At 26.9% G+C, this 16,403-nt stretch overlaps 1 protein-coding gene across 1 annotated transcript in view; it reads left to right on the top strand.

Moving 5' to 3' along the window:
- The window catches only part of LOC104746985 (probable serine incorporator), a 7,584-nt gene continuing 5,147 nt past the window's right edge, over window positions 13,967-16,403 (top strand). Inside the window, exon 1 of the mRNA XM_010468549.2 lies at window positions 13,967-14,179. The gene's annotated coding sequence lies outside the window, so the exon portion shown is untranslated. The remainder of the gene's footprint in view (window positions 14,180-16,403) is intronic.

Below are 16,403 nucleotides of genomic sequence, written 5' to 3'. Positions count from 1 at the left end.
CTTTTTTTTTTTAGATATTTTTTTGATAATTTTTTTTGAGAGATATTTTATTTCTTGAATTTAAGTTATTGAACTAATAATAATAATGGGCTTCACGTGGGAAGGAAATACTAATAGACTCTCTATTTGGTAGATTCGAGTAAAATTTCAAATTTTATTAACGAACTAGTGAACTACCCAAAAAAATATTTTAAAACTGAGACAACAGAGAGATATGACTGTGTGCAATAAAATTTTAATCTTTAAAATGTTTACCATTAGTTTACAATTTGTTATTACTGCGTGCAGCTGATACACCATTGTTAACAACTTAACAATATGTTTAAACAACCATGATTAACTCCTAAACAAACAAAAAAAAAAAAAGAGAAAAAGTGAGGAATAAGAGCCTTGATTGCCGCAAAGATTTTTAGAAAAGTGCTAGTAGTATTGACTTGACTTATTGAGAAAAAAGAAGTAAATTCAGATTTCTTTGAATGCTGTGAATCCTTAATTTGTGGGTCGCTTCATTTCACTTTTTTTTTTTCCTTCTTTATTTAATATTTCAACCTTTTTTGTTTGTGTTGAAAACTGAAACTACAATATTTAAAAAATAGACAATAGAGAGAAACTGTAGAATCCTGCCGACAGTTCAACGCTTTCTTGCGTTAGTAATCTATTTACTAGTACGAGTTTACATCGATTTTGTGTATTTTTATTAGGAATTTTACCTTTTATGTCATCACTCTTTCTCTTTTGGTGGTAAGACAGATTATAGTATTGATCGAAAAATAATACTCTCAGAATTAGCACAAAAACGCCTGTCGTACCGGATTTGTGCTAACCGGATATATTGACAGGAGAGACAAATGTTTTGTTCTTTCCCCAAGTACAAAATCGGTTTAAGTATAACAACAACAACAAGTTGCTAAAAATATTATAGGTGTCTTATACGAAAAAGACTTGTAACTCTCTTTGTGACAAATTGAAAATACAGTGTTTTTCTTACACGTTAGTATCGTCTTTACGAAATGGAATAATATAAATGGATTCTTGTAGTTCTTATAAAAACTTAACCAATGGAATATTATTGTAGGCAGCAATCTCAGGAAAACGATAAAAGAACAAAATCATGGGACGAAGTAAGTGTCCTGCATCTAAGGGTTCTGGTTAGGATAATCATATGTTTTAGGATGCCATTAGATTATAAGACATCATGGGGACTTCACTTAATCTATTCATAAAATTATCCATCAGTTTTGGGCTCATGGATTACTACACTAACTAGATTAAGACCCACGGTACACCGCGGGCAAAATTATTTATAACTAAAATATTTAAATTATAAGTTTTATTTGTTGGTTAAATATGTTATAATTATATAATAATTGTTAAATAAAATATATAATAACGCAATATAATTTATTTTTACATAATATTTATTTAATCAATTTAGTTAGATATGTCTATTCTCTGATACTGACAGTGTTAACAAAATAATGAAATTAAATGATGTTTTACCTGTGTAGCACTGATTTAATGATATTTTTTAATTTATATAAATATCGATAAAATTCGTCCCGCTATATAACCCTGTCCCGATCTATTTTAACTCACACTATATCATCTTAATTTTCATATTTATTGTATATCTACGGTATAATATTTATCATATTTAAATTTTTAAAAGTATTAAACATTTTTCATATTAAACCTTTTAAAAATCTTTAAAATAAAGAACCGGAATAAACCAAATANCCAATGGAATATTATTGTAGGCAGCAATCTCAGGAAAACGATAAAAGAACAAAATCATGGGACGAAGTAAGTGTCCTGCATCTAAGGGTTCTGGTTAGGATAATCATATGTTTTAGGATGCCATTAGATTATAAGACATCATGGGGACTTCACTTAATCTATTCATAAAATTATCCATCAGTTTTGGGCTCATGGATTACTACACTAACTAGATTAAGACCCACGGTACACCGCGGGCAAAATTATTTATAACTAAAATATTTAAATTATAAGTTTTATTTGTTGGTTAAATATGTTATAATTATATAATAATTGTTAAATAAAATATATAATAACGCAATATAATTTATTTTTACATAATATTTATTTAATCAATTTAGTTAGATATGTCTATTCTCTGATACTGACAGTGTTAACAAAATAATGAAATTAAATGATGTTTTACCTGTGTAGCACTGATTTAATGATATTTTTTAATTTATATAAATATCGATAAAATTCGTCCCGCTATATAACCCTGTCCCGATCTATTTTAACTCACACTATATCATCTTAATTTTCATATTTATTGTATATCTACGGTATAATATTTATCATATTTAAATTTTTAAAAGTATTAAACATTTTTCATATTAAACCTTTTAAAAATCTTTAAAATAAAGAACCGGAATAAACCAAATAAAAGTTTTTAAAGTTTGAATGCCTGATAAATCAAGGTTTCTACTCATTTGTATTCAGAATCACATTGGTCTTTTTTATAGTATGACTCTAAACCATTGCCCAATTTTTTAGACGATGTGGGATATTGTACCCGTATTTTTTATTCATCTATTGAGTAATATATGTCCGTTTTTAAAATTTTGTATTACACCATATGCAGGAAAAAATCACAATTTTTATTAACTAAATGTATTATGGAATAATTCAATATAATTTAAATATAAATTCAAATAAAAATGAAAGGGAATCATATATATATGTTTGAATGAGGTATAAAAATTTCTTTATTTTTTTTAAATCTTACTTATAATTAATTTTGAAGTTTTGGTAACTAATATTAAAATCAATACATTAAATGTAAAAACTTTCCAAAAAGTATTTTTGAGTAAAAACTACTTCAAAAATATTAGTATAGATTAATACTATTGTGAATTGATGTTTTCTAATAAAATCTAGTATTATTTACTAGTTAAATTAGATATGTTTATAGTGAGTGTCATAAAACATAACTTTCAACACAAACGAAAAAGGCTTGAAATATTAAATTATGATAGTATTAATAGTTAAATTAGATATTTACAAGTTTTTTCATATGTATGTAACACATTACATTTCTTAACATGCGAATGCATTAATAAAATATTTAAGTGAATGAGTATAAACGAGGGTGGACAAATATATTTCACCATAGAAGAAAGTGGACCGACAAAAGGATAATGCTTTCGCGGGGTGAGTGGGGGCTGACAAGTCTATGTTTATTCTTGTTTCGCATATGAATTTAATTTACCCTAATATCTCTTCTTCTTTTTTTACTCAATTCTCATATCACTTCTAATATTTAATTGCTTTCCACTAGTCAAAATATAATTGTAGTTTTGGAACTTGAACATAAACTCATCTATAATGTTAGAATTAGTTGGAACATAATGCTCTTTAGTACACTCGCAACTTGCAAGTCAGATTTTAAAGCCAATAACTTTTTTCTTTACTTTTCATATTTGTGTACTTGGATTATTATTGGTCAATGAGTTATTTAAGACTTAGAAAAAATTATAATAAAGTTTTAGAAAATTTTAATACTAAATATTGAAAACTTATAAATTATTCGCATGTGTGAAGTTTCTAACAGATAACGGGTGAGTGCCTATCTAACGAGATATTTAAGACTTGGAGAAATATGTTGCATTTTTTTAAAAATCTTAATATTAATCGTTTAATATTGAAAACTTATAGCTTTTTCATGTAATATTTTAAACAGATAATGGATAAACTTTATCAATTAAATTCATAAATTTCATATATATCAGTTATTTTCAATGGACAACCAGGTATAAAAATAATTTTGAGAATTGACTAGAAGGATGGATTTTTAAAGGGCAATTATCAACAACACAAACATATGTTTTTTACTTAGTAATCATCATCCCAAAATATGTGATTAATGTTTTGAAATTTCACTTCACCAATAATTAATGACCTTGGTTAGGTAACAAGTTTAGAATATCCTTTTTGAAGTAAAAAATATAGAATAATTAATTGACGAAAATAAGGTTCTTCATGCATATTGATTTTTTTTTTGGTACGTTCTACTCCTACCCTAATTAATGTATTGTTTTATTTGATATCATAAATTAATAAATTAAACGAATAGAGATAAAATTGGAAAATCTATCAAAAATTTATTGAAACATAAAATGGCAACTAATAATTTCTAAAATGACAATAATTTGAAATGAAAGAAGTATACTCTAAAGTTAAGATAGAGTAATAGGTTAGAAATGTTTCTTTTTTTTGAACGAAATGGTTAGAAATGTTGTTAGAAAAATCCAAATATGTCTATTTGGGAGACGTTGGCCAAATCATTTGCCAGTTTTGTTTAGTTGTTTTTTGGTTTTTATCGTTTATCATTCGGATGTAAAATTAAAATATTGTAGTTGGAGACTTGATGATAAATAAATAAATCAGGAGATTTTTAAACTATAGATAAAAGTAAAGTAAGTAAAATTTTTTTTTTAAATGTATAATACTAATATACGTTTTGAAAAATTATTAAAAAGAAACTGAGGTGGTTTATAAGTGGACCGTATTCAAGACTTAAGACCATCTCCAATGGTTTTCCCTATTTTTACCTCTAAAATAGAGGAACTCTATAATAGAGGTGACTTTTGCTCCAATAGATACTTCTATTTTTCCCTCTAAAAAAGAATATTCCGTAGAGATTCCTTTTTTATTTTATTATTAATACCTTTTACTTATAAAAGTTGTAAACTAACCTATTTATTTTAGTATTTGTGAAACTTTCATAAAATTATGATATTATTTAAATTTTTAACATTCATAAATATTATTTAAATATCACATTTATTAAAAGAAATATATTGCATCATATAAAATAATAAAAGTGTTAAAAATTTAAGGACCATTAAATATATAATTTATTTATTTTGATCATAAATATAAAAGTATTAAAAGTTCAAGGACCATTTTCTAAATAAAAAAGTTCAACTCTATTATAGAGGAAAAAATAGAGTTCCTCTATATATAGAGGAAAAAATAGAGATTTCTATTATAGAGGTAGAAATAGAGATGGGTTGGAGTAGATTTTACTCCAAAATAGAGTTAAAAAGCAAATATAGAGGTGGGTTGGAGATGCCCTAAGTAAATGATTAAGAAAGTTGCAACATTTAACATTTAAGTATACACCCCACTACTGATACACCCCATGTGCTTTGTACTTAGTTGTGGGCATATATAAATGCATCAATATAACTAATACGGAGTTTATGTCTGGTGCATAACAGCATAAGCATAAGTATGATTAGTAGATGACGTAAAATATTGCTTTGATATTTACAGAAAGTTTCTCCAAATACATATTTACTTTTTTTTGCATGTTATTAGATTTATCCAGTCTAAGTATTAAACCAGTTATCTAAATAAATCGTTGTCAATAAATTTTATGTTAGTAAGACTTGGTTAGTAGCATAACATAATTGGTAACATTATGTCATGGTAAAATAACATAAATAAAAGAAAATTGCAGAATGAGAACTCGTAAAATATCGTAGAATAACAAAATTGTAGGATTTGATACATTTTGCAAAATAAAATAAACTAGATTTTATCCCGCGATATACCGCGGAGCTATATTTTATTAAAAAAAAAAAAAAAAATTTGATTAGTAGATTAACTATATATATATGAATATATGACTAATGTTTTGCATATTTTAAATCTTTATCTCTTATATTTATACATTAATTAAAATTAACCCATGTTCTAATATTTGATTAATAATATTTAAAATTTATGCTAAGGTTGCTATAACCCGTTTTGAAATAAACCCTGTTTTATGAGATTTTTAACATTTATAAGTCTAAAGATTCATAATATTTTAATTTTTATTAAATTTAACATACAAAATAATCATTTTTTTGAAATGGTGTTAAAAAATAAAAAGGTATATTTATTTTATTTAATAATTTAGATAGAACTAATTAGTTTCTATAAATACATTTCAAATTTATTTATAACAATTAAATCGAAATTGATGGCATATGCTCCTCTAATAATTACTATGTATAACAATTAGTTTTTATTAGAAAAATAAATTTAGTTAAATATTTAATGTCAGTGGCATTTCCTGTAAATAGTACATGAACTTCAAGATTTATTTCATAATTATCTTCAAATATATATATATAGATATAGATTAATATGTTATTGCCAATGTACACTTATTAACTCGTATATAATAAGCAAATATAGCCCAAACGCAAATAGTATACAGTTCCTTTGGTTCATTGATGGTCTTACATTATATATACTATTGTTTAGTTTCAATCTTAACCTCTCACCCAAACCAGAGCTTACATTATTTTTCTTTGCAAAAAAAGATAAAAAATGTTAGTCAATATATCAAACATAATGAGTGCCTTATAGTTAGTTAATTCATATCACGCAGTACAAGGTGACAAACCAATGAACCATGCATAATACATGAGCAGTGTCATGATTAAATTTAAACCAATACCACCGGTGGAAATCAATAGCAGAAAACAAAAATTGTATTTCAAACATAACATGGAAGAATCGAGATCAACTATAGTTATCTGACTCGACTCACACCCATCACATTAGGCCCAATTTGGATCTGTTTACAATTGGCTTAATTGGATCATTGGCCCATACCCGACATAATGAGTCTATTTCAGTAAATTGGTGGGAATGAGGCATTGAGAATCTTGTACTATGTAAGCTCTATTAAAATTTTCATACCCTCAATGAAACTTGATCTTATTCACCATATTCTAATTTCACCAACAACATAGTATCCAACACATAAACTTGTGTGTGTTTTCTGTGTCGAGCATAAAAACGCAGTTACACAAGACATCCCAATTGATGATCAGCTCTTTGATATGCAAAAGTGTGTCGTCCAAACTTTTTGGAACAAACTAATTCAAATCTTTGTGAAATCACTTTTAGGGTTTTAAACATGTAATGTATAACTCATTTCTTGATTGTTACAAGTTCCTCAAAATAAATTAAGACATACAATTAAATATGTACATCTTCATGTGATTATAATTTATATGTATATAGAGAAGTATGAACCGCATGAGAAAGTGGTATACTCAAAACTCATGGATGGGGATGAATAAAAGAAAAAAAGTCAGACATAAACACAGACAAGAAGCACGCGACGAATCTTTGTTGCTTTTTGGCTGTTGTAATCCTCTTTGAGTTTCTGATTCCCAAGTTTCTCCCCCACCAAAATAGTGCTTCTTATACAAACTCACTATCATAACCTTTTGCACGTTCCATCACTATTCACTAGTAGATTTTTTTCAATCGTTATTCACGTTGATAAACGATGAATTAAGCCATTAATCTTTCCAATATCAAGCAACTTCAGTATCCGTTCTCATATTTGATTTGGCTTCTTCAAAGGTGCACAAACTCCACAAAAGATTTATCTCTCTTTTATAGAAAAAAAATAAAACTATGATATTTATGAAGATTCGATGTGACTACAACAGAACATATGATGTTCACACAAAAAAAGACCATAATTTATTTTTGGTCGAGTAAAAATTAATAATCGTGGGAGTCATCTACGATATCCATCCATACTTGAATAAGTTTATTTTTCTTTACTCAATTAATTTATTGTGTTAAGTATGGACCGTTCAAGAAGAACCTTGTCGCTGAGACTTGAGAAGGACTCACGTGGACGTCAATGCTTGCTGAAACTTATATTTTTTGCATTACGCAATTTTGTTAAATCTAAAATAAATAAATAAATAATAATAAAAAAATAAATAAACTATTGGCGTAGAAGAAAAAACTTGTCAAAAATATATTACAAATATTAAGAAAAAAAATCCAAACAAATTATTTAATTAAATAATAAGAAAAAAGTAAGAAAAACAAGTGGGTGATGCATAATGAACCATCTTCTTAAGTGTGGTAGAAAGAAAAGCACCCACAACTACACCATTAACCTATCTTGTCCTGTCCCTTGAGGTTTCATATTTTTCTAGTTCTATTTTATCTAATTTGTATGGACATCATTTTTGCAACCTTTGAGATGTTGATTCGTTGACCTCCACCTGTGAATTTTATTAATTTGTCTCTAGTCTCTATTATGAGAGATGATTATCCATTAATGGTGTTTTTAATAGTTTTTCTAGGATAATATATGTGAGCTACTTATGAGGTTTTTGCAAATTTCATAAGGTTACAATTTGCAATCAACAACCGTTATATTAAATATTTGTTACTTGAAACATCCACCTATCAATAATCTTACGTTATTTAACAAGAAACCATTCATCGGTTATATATACAAGAAAAAAATATCATGTCAATCCTTGCTAAGGTTATGAAAATCAATATGAAATTATATATGTACTTTTCTAATAATTTCTCTATTATTATATCATACTTTCTTCTCTCATTTAAATTTAAAGTTGGTGAAACTCGTCCAATTCCATTTTACGCAATTCGACGTACGTCAGTGCCAGATTTTGTAACATCTGAGGTGAGTTCCAACTTGGATACATTATTCTCAATCTCAATGCTTCATGATGTCTGTACCTTGTATATTATTTAGTTTTAATACCAGCAGTACCACCATGCATCAATCGTAACTTGGTAGATCAGCAGGAAGTTCATAGACGCAATATAGTAATTTGTAAGTTTGTTTACATTAGAGATCCCTGTTTTAAAAATTCTCGCCTAGCACCGATTACATCCCGCAAAATCGTCAGATCCATCTTCTTTACCTCGATTAATAACTAATTCTGCCTAGCATCGATTATCCAATTATATCTGTCAAATTTGATTATAACTCATCTAATCGGATTACTTTCCGTTTAATTTTGTATATAATAATTATTTTTAGAGCTAAATATAAATCAAATATGTATGTTTATGATGTTTTAGTTTTACAATAACTAATGTACAAACTTTTAGTGAAAATCATAAATATTCTTTTAAAATTACGTTTTTGTGTGTTTACCGTAATTTTAAAAATAATACTATAGTTTTATATTTTATTTGATATTTTTATTTTAACATAAACAGAATTATACATATATTTAATACTATATATATTTATTTTATTATTAATTTAATAAAATAAGCCTAAAATTAGTCCCCTTTAATTTTCAATTTTCTTGCTAGGCGTTAGACCCACCTCGACCATCTGACTAGCGCCTAGCAATTTCTAAAACAGAGGGTTGAAATAGCCAATATTTACATACTGATGAAATTTTCCTGATTTTTTTTATTATTATTATCGTATTCAATAAAATTTAATAATTTCTCCACATCTGAGACAAAAACTTAACACATGAAGTTGCGTAGTCTTTTGTCTTTTCTCTTGTATATTTGTTATGCCTTTTCTTTGGTATTCTTTGCTTTGGAGTAGATGAATTTCCAACGTGATTCTTAGAAGGCTTCACTACGATTTAAGTATTTTGCAGATTATTAAATGCATGTTATTGGTTTTACACTCACATATCCAGCCAAAATGTATATACATTATTAAATGGCTTCATTTATACTAATGAATTACTTGTCACTGATTTTGGTATTGTACTTAATAGAGTTTCGATCAGGGTACGCTTCCGCGTTGTCCTTTTCCAACCAAAAGCTCGATTAAAGAAACAATGATTCATTTCACCAAGTGTGTTATTTAGCTAATTTTCATTTTGACTTTGAAGTAGTGTGATAACTAATAGATGTTTATAAGATAACGCAAAATGAGAATGTTCGGGTTTGTCAGCTTCCTTTAATCAAGAAGGTGCGAGTCTCGAGCCTTTCTAATTCGTTTGGGCATCAGTATCACTGTATCAGGGTCATTGGAACTTTATATGATATAGCATTATTATGTTCAAGATATATTTTAAAAGTCGACAACTATATTAGAGTTATCAAATTTTCAGATTGATATCCTTGTGTGATTTTATCTTGGTTACAGAAAGTTGTTTGATCCAATTTTAGTTGATCCGGGAATAATGTGAAGGTAATTTTTATATAGTAAGAAAGAAGTCATGATGAAAACATATAAACTCTTTAGTTATAATTTAACAAAGTAATTAGATACAAAAAGTAGATAGTATATTAAAATGTAATTTTAAATGAAGGTTGAACTCAGAATTACTTTTTGAGAAACGAATATGTGGCTTAGACACTTTTTGATATCTTTGTAATTTATACATTTTATGATCTAGATTGGTCCAGTAATCTATATGTATTTGTCAACTTAGAATGATTTATTACTTATTAGATTGTTTGTCAAAAAAAAGAAAAAAAGGAATGACTTATTAGATTTTATTTATTAAAGTTAAAATAAATGAAACCACTAATAACTGATTTATGAAACATTAGAAGTTGTACTTATTTGGTAATATTTGTAAAATCTAAAATATACAATTTTACTATGAGATTGCAATTCAAAGTTAATTGAAAAACATGAGATTGTATAATTGATTGCAGATTCGGAGTAATATTTAATTTGTAGATATCTATATTAACATTTTTGAAGTACATTTTCTGTTATGTCCTTTTAGTTTTGCTTATTTAAATTTTTATTTACAACATTAGCCCTTCAAAAAATTCAAAAAATAACATTACACAGAAACTCAATTACTAAAAATTCTTAAATTGACCAACACTTGTTACATTTACGTCATAAAATCTTTACAACATCTATACATTTTGCTTTTTCCAAAAACAACTCTAACCATTAAAGTTTTAACCCATAAAATCTCCAAAACTATCTTTAGAGATGGTATAATCTCTCAAATTTATATGATACTACCAATTTTCAAATTATTTCTCTGTATCATATATTCGTATAACTATCTAAAGCGCACCAATACAAAATAACAATTATTTTAAGAGCTCACCGATCAAATGTTTAAACGGGTTAGAATTAAAATTAGCCCGATCTATGATTAGTTAAATAGAAATATTAATATCATTTGATACTTTTAATTGTTTAGTTGCACTCAATAAACAACAATAATTTTTTTTACTAAATTATATATGTTTTACGGGTTAAATCTAGGACGACCAAAAGTTTAATCACATAACTTTAATACTCAATAAAAACCATAATAATACTAATAATATAATTGAAATACTAAATTATAAATTTTAAAAATTTAATATGAATATATATATATATATATTTTTTTTTTTCTGCGGTGTACTGCGGGTTAAAACCTAGTTGATTTGATATATTATTCATAAATCATAACGAAGAAGTCACACCACTATAGTATTCTTTTCAATCGGTGTAGATACAAAGATCGTGATAGAATTATTGTTTGTTATCAGTAAAGACACCCACATATAAAAACACTGAGAGAAAATAGTGACATCATGTCTTCGTATCTTAAAATTTTCTGTCATATAACCGCTTTCCCTTAAATAATTATAGATCATCCTCTTTTGAACAATACTCTGTCTTCATCTTCTTAAAGAAGAATCACACAAGTTTTGACAACTTGTATTCTAAAATGATCAGCGTCGAACACATGCTTTTTTTCTGACACAGTTGGGAGTGTTAAATTTAGTCCAACAGATAAGAGAATAGACAAAGAATTCAAAATTAATATTTGTATCTTTTCGTTTTAATATTTAATTTTTACAAATTGATGAAATTTAGCCAAAATTGTATTTTGAATTTTTTTTAATTCATTTAAAACACATACCTAAATTTTTCTAAATATTTGTCATGGATAAAGATCTTTACTTATCCATTTCATTTTACTCTTATAAAAGTTATATCAGAGTTTCTAACTCCGAATGTTAGAGGAAAGGATTTCGTCCAAGACATTTTGTTCCCAACATTAGAATTTGATTCTTACCATCATAATACCACCATTCCAGGCCAGAATTTAAATATGTTAGTTTCCAAGAGCCATCAATTTGAAAACGAGATAAATGACCAGCCTAGCAGGGGCTACGAAAGAAACGGAGGTGCCCAAACATACCTCCGATAGAGATTGCGCCCCCTTCCACAATAACTTTTTGCATAAGACATGAGAAATAATATGAGAATGCTCTATCTTGTTCCTTGAAAATGTTAATTCTTTTATCCCAAACATAATTATTTGTTAATATAAAATTTTATAAAACTAATGGGACTAAAAAATTCAAAGTTAATAGAACAAGAGAATTTGTTAAAAACACCCCTTTTGATATACCCCTTTTCAAAAATACCCTCTTTTCTGGCCATTTTTATTTTTGCCCTCTTTTAATTTTTAATGACCATTTTACCCTTAGATGAAAATTATTTTATTCAATAAAAAGAAAAACAAAATTTTCCCGCCAAAAAATTTCCGACATATTTTCCCGCCAAAAATTTTTCGAAAAAATTTTCCCGCCAAAAATTTTTTTTGTCAAAAAAATTTTGTTAAAAAATTTCGACAAAAAAAATTTCCCGCCAAAATTTTTCCCGCCAAAAAAAATTTACAAGGTTTTTAAAAGGTTTTATAAGGTTTCTACCTTATAAACACCTTGTAAAGGCTTTTACAAGATTTTTTAAAGAGTTTTAAAAGGTTTTTTAAACAACTTGTAAACGCTTTTACAAGATTTTTAAAAGGTTTTTAAAAGGTTTTTAAAAGGATTTTAAAAGGTTTTCAAATAGTTTTTAAAAAGATTTTTAAAAGGTTTTTAAACACCTTGTAAACGCTTTTACAATGATTTTAAAAACCTTGTAAAAGTTTTTATAAGATTTTTAAAAGGTTTTTAAACACCTTGTAAATGCTTTTAAAAGCGTTTATAAGGTGTTTAAAAACCTTTTAAAAGCATTTACAAGCTTTTTAAAAGCATTTACAAGGTTTTTAAAAGCGTTTACAATGTGTTTAAAAACTTTTTAAAAATCTTGTAAACACTTTTAAAAGTTTTTTAAAAGCGTTTACAATGTTTTTAAAAGGTATAATTTTCAATATTTTGGCGGGGAAAATTTTTTTTTTGGCGGGAAAAAATAATTTTTTCGGGAAAAATTTTCGATTTTGGCGGGAAAAAAAATTTGGCGGGAATTTTTTTTGGCGGGAAAATATTTTCGATTTTGATGACTGTACATTTTTGCTGTCACTCAAAAAAGGGTAATTTGGTCATTTTGTATATAAAGAATGGTAGTTTTAAAAATGGTCAACATGAAGGGGTATTTTTAAAAAGGGGTATGGAAAAAGAGGTATTTTTGAGAATACCCCATAGAACAAATTAGACTGTATGATTGGAAATAATTAATTGTTTCATTCTATCAAACACCACAACTAAGCTAACTAAGAAAAAATGCAGCAAGAACATTCATGTTTAATGACAAAATCTTAAATAACAAATCTAAAGGTGAAGTGACCTTAGTGCATTGGTTAGTGGTAAGTCCGATTGTAAAAGAAACCATCACATCAAAAATCGAGTCTCGCCAAATGGTTGAAAAAAAAAAATGAAGTTAGCACTAATAGTATTTTTATCATTTGTGGTAAATTAACTTTCTGTCAAAACTTTAATACCATTACAATTTAAGTTTCTGGCATGTATTTTTCTTACCATTACAATTTAAGTTTATGGCATGTATTTTTATTTCTATTACATCATCATTAGACATATTTATCTAATCTTATTGTGATAATATTCAATTACAAATGGCATGCTTATCCATTGTAAACAAAAATGTGTTATTAAAAAAATTCTTAATCTCTTTCTCGGTATTATTTTTTTTAGTCAAATTAGTAATTTGTATATTCCTTTAAAATTATGAATTACTTTGTTTGACATATTATTAAATATTTTGTGGTTTATAAAGAATGATATCGGTTGATTTTTTTTCTTATAAAGAAAGATACTAGAGATGGGGTGGATGTATCGGATGCTAACGGCGGGAAAAAAAAAATTAAAAAGAAAGAAAAAAGATCTCCACAAAAATTGAAGCTAATATATATGAATAAATATACAATTTTGTATATAAGTATATAAATACTGTATTCTAAAAGCAAAAGCTCTCTGATCATAAAACCTGAAACCTATTCTCTTTTCGTTTTCACATTTCTCTCATTCTTTATCTTTATCTTCTTTTTCTTTGGATTCACATTTTGAAGAAGCTTGTGGAGGTAGCAACACTGTCAACACATAACATTCTTTACAACATCTCCAGATCCAATCTCGCTTCTTTAGATTCAAGACACGAAAAGATTTACAGGTTCTCTCTCTTTCTTTTATCTTCTTTGTTCTTCGTTCTTGTTTTTGGATCTTTGAGATTTGAAAGAACATGTTTATGCGTTTTGTGTGCTTGTTATGATATTATGAATGTTATCTCGGGTGTAACATATGTGATTTGTAATTAATGGACATTCGAATTAAGTTTCCTCTGTTTCTCGTCGCCGGAAAAGCCACCGGAAAATTGGCCGGAGACTCTTTTATAGTTCCAACACTTGCAAAGTTGTGGAACATCGAGGGACCACTCGTTCCACACTTTTTTCTGCCTCTTTGCTTTCTGCTAATTATCTCCTTTTCCAACAAGATTAGCCGTAAAATTAAACATAATTATGAATTTCAATTTTTTTACGTTAATGATAAAAACACATGAGGACGAGGTACTGACAGATTTTGACCTTCTTTGTCAAAGTTTGAATAAGTTGTTAGGAAATCACCGTTTTGAGCTAGTCAAAATTTGGTACTTTTTTTGTTTTGTTTTTATTAGAAACATATGTAATTTACTAGTATTGTTCTACGTTTTGGTTAAGAAATCAATGTTTTGCGTTACTCATTTAGTATTGATTCTTTTTAACACATGTAATAGTTAAGTATTGTTTTACGTTTTGTTTTTCCTCCTTTTGCAATCTAAACTCAATATCTAATTTCTTTCTCATCGTTGAGTCAAAAGAGAACACACACACACATTTTTCAACTTCTATTGGCTGTCCAATTTGTTGTGTGGAGTCAATGAAAACACACTCAAATGTTTATTTAAAAAAACAAAACAAAAAACAACCAAGACCTTTATGATATAGTATAATCTATGCTTGACTATATGGTATTATGGTTTACTAGTCATCTACCAGTGCAAGATTGGTTTAGATATCGGTTATTTCGGGTTTGTTTTCCAATTTAGGTAAATGGAAACGATATACCAACTCCCAATTTTTTGTTTTTGTTTTCAAGAGTTGTCTTTATAACACGAACGATTTGATGAGGTCCATATGATGACGGCCTACCTATATTGTTAAATAATCTAATCCAATTCCTTATTGCCGAGGATCTAAACATTCTGATCTACTACCTAGACTACAAATACCGATACCACACATCTCACATGCTAGCTACCTCTATCTTAGGGTCAAATTTATCATTATGCTATATTGTCTCTATATAGCATACTAATTTATTATGTATTTCATAATGACAAGGCCATGAGCTCATTACTCCTAAGTCTATATGAACGTGGAAACGTGTGAATGATCAGCTATAAATGATCAATAGATCTACACAGTTATACTGCCTATATCACAAAATTTTATACAAAGGTATTAAAACGAGCTATATTGATTTTCTTTGGTTATTTTTTTTTAAGAAAAAAATTAGTTTAAACTTTTCTCATACGTAAAAATATAAACACGGTGAATTTTTCTATTACAAAAAATATCTTCTTTCTGTTTTGAATTAGTTCTTGTTACAAATTTTCTCACGCATTTTCATTTTTTTTTGTTTTAGTTGATATCATCAATTAATAAGTTAAACGAATAAAGATAAAACTGAAACATATGTAAAAAATTTGTATCAAAACATAAAATGAGATCTAATCTGAAACAAAATTTAACTTCTAAAACGACAGTTAACTTGAAACCGAAAGATTATTATTTACTATCCAAAATATTAAACTCATAAAACTCTATTATTTTAAACTGTAAACTTATATTTTTATTTTTAACGTATAATACGTTGAATAAAAATTCATATTTATATAATTAATTGAAACATTATGTCCATGCCGATTCAGGCCATTTGAACCTCCACTTGCGATGGATGTAAACCACGAAATTTATTTTTTCTTACCTCTAAAATTAAAGCCATAAATTGTTAAATTGCCATATATTTACCTCTACGACTACAAGGTTTGTGGTCTTAAGTTTTTTTTTTTTTCCTTGAGCCTCGGAATTTCAAGATCAAATCATATGTATATGGGAACATTGGAAAGCAAAAAAAAAGGTATATATTTTCTTTTTTGATCAACCAGCAAAAAAAGTATAAAAATACAATAAAATTCAATAACAAGAAAATTCGAAGATTCTCTAACAAAAAATGGGAAATTTGAAGATCTAATAATATATGTTATCCTAATATTGTAGATGAAGTTATTCTACATTAGATTTTTTTTTTTTTTTTTTTTTTTTTTTTTTTTTTTTTTTTTTTTTTTTTTTTTTTTT

The sequence above is a fragment of the Camelina sativa genome, chromosome 15 (genome assembly GCF_000633955.1).
Source record: "Camelina sativa cultivar DH55 chromosome 15, Cs, whole genome shotgun sequence".
In the NCBI taxonomy this organism is placed as follows: Eukaryota; Viridiplantae; Streptophyta; class Magnoliopsida; order Brassicales; family Brassicaceae; genus Camelina; species Camelina sativa.
Note: the sequence above shows the minus strand (reverse complement) of the source record. Positions and strands in the feature narration are given on the sequence as shown.